Genomic DNA, 6,445 nt, shown 5'->3' with positions numbered 1-6,445 from the left:
TCGGCCAGCTGGGTCTCTTCCGGCCGCCTTGCCCCTTTCTCACTAACAGCAAGTTCTTCCTTCCTCTTTCCTAAAGTCTCTCTGGGAAGAGTCCAAGTGTGCTGGCATTATTTCAAGGGAAGACAGAAATCGGCCGGTGATTACCAGAGAATACCAGTCATTCTCCCCCAAGCTCCTCAGTCTCAACAGCCCTGAGCATGAACCGGGGGCGGGGGGGGGGGGGGGGGTCTCAGCTTGTTATCCCCACCACAGGATATAAAACTGAGTCCTCAGGAAGTAAAGTGGCCAGGGGAGAATTAGATATGGCATAAGACTGTCCCGAGAGTCCCTGACCTCCAAGTGCGTGAAAAGTACGCAAGCTTGCTGCCCACCGGGCGGCTCCACGGCCAGGTCTGTGCAGAACTGGGGGTTAGGGGGTCAAGAACAGCACCTGGTTTTCTCCTACATTCTTAAGGCAATTACAACTCACCGCTGTGAACTGGTTTCCTGTCTAGTCCCTACGAACAACACCAGCTTCTCCAGCTGCCCCAGCTTTGACCCCGATCCATGGGAAAATAATCCAGGAGTATGACCCGAAGGTGTATGTGCCTCTTGCGTGGCAGAGCCTCTGGACAACAGGACCTCCATGGGAACGGAAAGTACCCTTGCTTGAGACAAAGGTAGTGCCATATTCAAATAGCTTCCCACCCGCATTGGGTTGCTGGGGCTGTCGTGACAAGTACCACAGACCAGGTAGCTTAAGTAGCAGAAATGATTTCCCCACAGCTCTGGAAGCTGGAAGTCGAAGATCCAGGTGTGACCAGGGCTGGTTTCCTCTCAGGCCTCTCACCTCGGCCTGCAGCGGGCCGCCTCCCTTCTGTGTCTTCACTTGCTCTGCCCTCAACTGGATCCAGTCAACTGGATTAGGGTCACCCTAATGACCTCATTCTAACATAACCACCTCTCTAAAGGCCCTGTCTCCAAATACAGTCACATTCTGAGACACTGGGGCTAGGACTTCAACGTGTGGATTTGGGAGGGGACACAAGTCAGCCCATAACACATCCTCCAGTTTCAGCCCCAAGAGCAGGGCTGGGGGATGTCTCGATCCATCTCAGTCTGTGGTTGGAGTTGCCCGTTGTGTTTTCACCACCTCAGCCCTCAGCCGTCAGGACTCCCTGAGTGCTCTCCTAGGAGGCCTCCTCCCAGCTGCATCCGCCCTCACCTTCTGGGCTCTAATCTCCCACAACCCTTTCCCCGACTGCCCAGAGAGACTGGGCTCCCCTGGGCCCAGCTGGCAGCCCTTCCCCTCAGCCGGGGGCTCCCGCAGGAGAGCGGGCATCCCCCCAGACCCTGCACAGGCCCTGTGCTGGGAAGAACTTGGCCCACTCTGAGAGGCCGGAGGCGGCAGGCGGGATGAGAAGGGTCTCGTGATGAAGCTGGGGAAGCGCCAGGCCGCCCCGGCTCTGAAGTGTTGTTTGGGATCTGGAAGCATAAAGAGGCCTTCGGGGCCTCTCGCTGGACCTACTTGTGCTCCCCAACCCCTCCCCTGGCCCGGGCTCCCTCAGTGGGAGAGGACAGCTAACAGATGTTCCAGATGTTCCAGATGTTCCCAAGGGCTCTCCAGCCTCCAAGTCCAGAAGAAGGCCAAAGGGCAGCCTTGCAATTTCCTGGCAGAGGAACCAGAGCTAACCACGGGGGCCGGCGGTTCTGTCCCGTTTCCGTGTGCCTCATCACACTTCCATTTTCTGTCCATCTGTCTCTTTATTGCCCTACTAGTCTGCCCCTCTGTCCACTGGTCTCACAGCTGCACAAGGGTCTGTAATGGGGAGGAAGTATCTAAATCAGGGACTGTGCAGGTATTTGTGCTTTTTTGACTGACATTTTTGTTTGTTTTCATTAGTATATCCTCAGTGCCTGGAACAGTACTTGGTACGTATTAGAACATATGTTCAACAGAGATTTTTGAATAAAGGAGTGACAAGGATGAGCAAACCTGGTCTCAGACACCTGGTTTGCTGTGTGGAGCAGACAAGTGGTGGCCAGAGGAAGTCCCTTCTATAAACACGGTTACACAAGAAGCATGTGTGGGGGCTTAGGAGCACTGGCCACGAAGACAGGGAGGGTCAGAAGCAGGAAACTTGACTTCTAAAGCCTGGGTCCAGAGGTCAGAAAAACAGAGATGGAGAAAGACCAAGGGAAAGCACACAGTGGTAGTGAGTCCCCCGTCACTTGAAGCATGCTGCCCAGAAGTAACCAGAAGTCCAGGATGCTGCCCTGATGTAACACACCTAAGGGCCTGAGAGAGCAGGTATTCTCAGACTGGGACCCGGGCAGGCCTCTCGCCTTCTCTGGACCTCAGCGTCCTTCTCTACGGTATGGCAAGAAGAGGTGCAATCTTGAACGTCATGACAGCTCTTCCAGCCTTGAAGATCAGTATTCTTGAGCCTTGGGAGAGTCTGCCCCAAAAGAGTGAGGAGGGGAGGAGAGAGGGCAGTGCAGAGCCCCAGTGGAGGCATGCAAAGGCCTCAGTGAGAATTGGCTTTGCCCTGACTCCCGCACCTCTAGCCAGCCCTAACAGGCCCTCAACCCTGAGTGTGGTGGCCCCAGGAGCGCTGGAGGAATCAATAAAGGCCCATCAGGGTCAGGGGTCATGGCATCCTCCGGGGAAACCCAGACTAGAGGCAGCACGTCCAAAGAACACATGTCTGCCAGTGGGAGGGCCTTGGACTGGGCCCCAGTCCCTGCCCAGACTCTGATTCTCATGGTGTAACCATGAGCAAGTCACTCTCCCTGAGTCCCAATGTCCTAACATGCAAAGGACAAGTCTGGGCTTTGCCAAGATGGGGGCAGGAAGGAGGGAAGATGAAGCAGACAGGGTCCCAGCCTGCAGGAGCTCCCCGTGTGACTGAAAAGCAGGACGTGACGCACAGGACAAGATAAATATGGCAAAATCTGTCAAATGGGCCTACTAATCTCTGCCCTGCCTTTCTGCCTCTATGTGAAGAGCAAAAAATAAAAACCTGTATCTGCAGGTCACTTTTCAGTCCTGGAGTGCCCCCTAGTTCATCATGTCATTTAATCTCCAAGTTGACCCACCCACCTTGAGAAAGCAGGCTGGAAGGAGTTAAGTGATCCCCCCCGCACCCCCCCTCCCCACCAGCCCTCACTCTGGGAGCAGTTCTCTGCAGGCTCTTCTCTCCCTCCGCACCACTCTCCTCTCCTGTGGGTGCCCGCAGCCTCTGGTGCTTCCCTCTCACACTCCTGTCATCGGTGCCTATTCCCTTGTCACCCTCTCCCGCCCCTCCCCTCAACAGGCTGCAAGCTCCAGCAGGGCAGGGGGGCGTCTCTGTTCACATCTGTATGTACCGTGCCTAGCACAAGGCCTGGCACCCAGGAGGCCGTGCTGGAGCCAGGCCCCAAATCAGATCTGGATCCTGCCTCAGAAGAGGCCTAGAGCAAAGTGGGAACATCACAGAATGAGTTCTTTAATGACTTTGGCTTCAAAGAATCAGAGATGGAAGCTTGAGGGAAGTCATGGGAGAAATCAGAATTCTGGACCTCTTTATGCCTATTTTAATTCTATTTCAGTTCATTTCTACAAACATTTTTCTAAGGCCTACTCTGTGTTAGGCACTGTTGAACACACTAAACAAAACACCCCACCCTCGTGGAGCTTACATTCTAATGGAGAGAGAATAGTGATACACAAGAGAGATAAATCAGACTGTATTTTGGTAGTAGGTGCCATAGAGAAGACAGTAAAGTGAGGAAGTGGCAGAAGACATGCTGGGCACGTTGGCTGGAATTGCAGAGTGACATTTGGGCTGAGGGAAAGGAGTGGCCCTGCGGCTATCTGAGGAGAAACTGCTCCAGGCAGAGGGAATGAGAAGTGCAAAGGCCCTGGGGCAGGAACAGCAAGGAGGCCAGCATAGTAAGAGCCAAGTGAATGAAGGAAAGAAAAAAAGGAGAGGAGTCCAAAGAGGCAGAACATGGAAGGAAGGCTTCGTAGCCCTGTGTGGGCCGTCATAAGGGTGTTGGCATTTGACTTTGAAGACATGGAGAGCTACTGGAGGGGTTGGCGAATAATAGGGTTTATTTTGAACCACAGGGTTTTGGGGGTGTGGAGGTATGAATAGCCACCCTATTCTCTGAATCCAGCCCTAGCTAGGTCTGACTAACTCCAGACTCATGCTCATTCTGGAACCCCAGAGGGACCTGTTAGCTCTGACAGCAGACGCCTGGGGCCAGAGCTTGGGTCAGGGCAGAAGAAGGGAAGCCAGAGGCCCAAGGGACAGCCTCAGTGGGGCTCCAAGCAGCTCTGCGAAGGAGTGTGGCTCCCACAGGAGAATTCACCCTCCAGGGCATGAGGAATGTGGCATCTGCCTGCTTGGACTGTGTGAGCAAAGGAGAAAGGAGAAAAGAAAGCTTGGGCTGGGCTGTGGTACAAGACCCAGGATTGCTCCACAGGCTCAGTAGAGGTCACGTCCAGCCTCTCCTCAGTCTGTCTCCTCCCCAAGCCCCCAGCAAGCTTCCCAGGAGCCACCCTGTCACAGGAGTAATAACCTGCTTCCAGTTAAACCCACAGAATCCCTTAGGCCCTAGGGGAAGCAGCCTCAGAGGAACTCGGCTGGAGCCACCACTTGGGATACAGGAGGGAGGAGGAGGTGACCACCACGGAGGTGGGGTGCAAGGCTCAGGGTGCATTCTGATCACTGCCTACCCACGTCCCAGAGGAAGTGCTGCAATCCTGAGTGGAGAAAGTCATTCAGACATGGATTTGAACCCGCTTAGCATGAACTGCATGACTTTGAGCAGCAGATGAAGCTATCTGAGCCTTAATTTTCTCATCTGTGGAATGGAGAATATATGTACTTACTTCACAAGGCTTTTTAAAAAATACTGCACGAAAAGTGCTTTGCAGAGAGCCTGGCACATTGTGAGCCTGTATTACCCAACGGTCTGTTTTATCTCTGACCAATCAGAAAATAAGGTGGCTTCTCTCCCTGCAAGCCCCACCCCCAGCCAGGCTGGCTCAGCGGTAGGGGGAGCAGGGGGACTCTGGGCTCAGCCAGAGGGGAGATCCGGGGCTGGCTGCAGCTGATGCAGAAACCTGAATAGGACACAAAACCTACAGGACTGTTTCTCAAACTTGTTTTTACCTCACCCCCAGTGAGAAATGCATTTTTCATTGTGATTCAGCATAAACATGCCTATATATGGAAAATAAGTTTCACGAAACGTACTTACCCCCACTAGGTGTGATGTACTGTATTTTTTATTCTCTTGCATTTCATTAAAAATATTAAACGGTGGGGGCTGCCCGAGTGGCTCAGTCAGTTAAGCGTCTGACTCTTGATTTCAGCTCGGGTAACAATCTCATGGTTCATGAGTTTGAGCCCCACATCCGGCTCTGAGCGGATCCTGCTTGGGATTCTCTCTCTCCCTCCCTCTCTCTGCCCCTCCCCCACTCAAACTCTCGTTCTCTCTCAACATAAGTAAATAAACTTTAAAATATATATGTATATGTATATTAAATGCTGGTCACAAACACAAAAAAAGATTAAGGGGCTGGTGTGAAGCAGTTGGGCTCGCAACCAGACCAGCCTGCTTCAGGGCTGTGGGTGCTAGTGGTGAGCGTGTCCACAGCCATGTGACTGTCCTCATTAGGTCCCCGCAGGGCCACCAAGAGGCCTGGCCAACAGACCCAAGAGGCAGCCCCTCCTGTCAAGGAGGGCTCGTGAGCCCAGCAGAGCCGCCTGCAAGACACCGGGGCGGGGGGTGAGGCGGGTCGGAGGGCTTCTTCCGGGTGTTCCTTGCACCAAATACAAATGCTAAAAACCAGACGATCAAACCTCCTACGGGTCCTGTTCCTACTTGGCCCACAGCGCGCCCCTCTCCCTGCCTCGGAGTCCCAGCCCTGGAGTCCAACAGCTCTGCTGGTTAGGACCTTCAAGGCCCGAAGCTCCTTACCCCACCTTTGGGAGGCCAGGCGGGTCTAGCGCCAGTTCGACCGGGACGGTACCTACCTGGCGGGCTGCTGTGGGGATGCAGCAAACTGAAGCACAGAATGAACGGCACCGTGCCCGACACTTCGTAGGTGCATGACGAATACCAAATACGCGAGGCTGCCTTCCTCTCTCTGCGGCCTCTCTGCCCAGCCTCCGCCCCGCCACCCTCCCCCGAAGTCCCAGCTCTTGCAGAGCCTCCTCCAGAGGCGCTTCCGGGCTCTTGGCTTTGTGAACAGGTCTTGCGGCAGCGGCAGCAGCCTTAATTTTAGCTCTGGGCTGGGTAATTTCCCGTGATTACGGGCCCTGTCAGCGAGGCAAACTCTGCAGCTGCTGAAAAGCCAGCAGGCCTCGCCGGGGCAGGGCTGGAGCACATGCCCGCACGCACGCCTACGCACCAGGGGGCCCGGTGCTCGCGTGTGCGCGCACGCACGCACGTGCACGCCCACTGTTCTTCC

This window comes from Prionailurus viverrinus, chromosome A2 (genome assembly GCF_022837055.1).
Source record: "Prionailurus viverrinus isolate Anna chromosome A2, UM_Priviv_1.0, whole genome shotgun sequence".
NCBI classification, from domain to species: domain Eukaryota; kingdom Metazoa; phylum Chordata; class Mammalia; order Carnivora; family Felidae; genus Prionailurus; species Prionailurus viverrinus.
Note: the sequence above shows the minus strand (reverse complement) of the source record.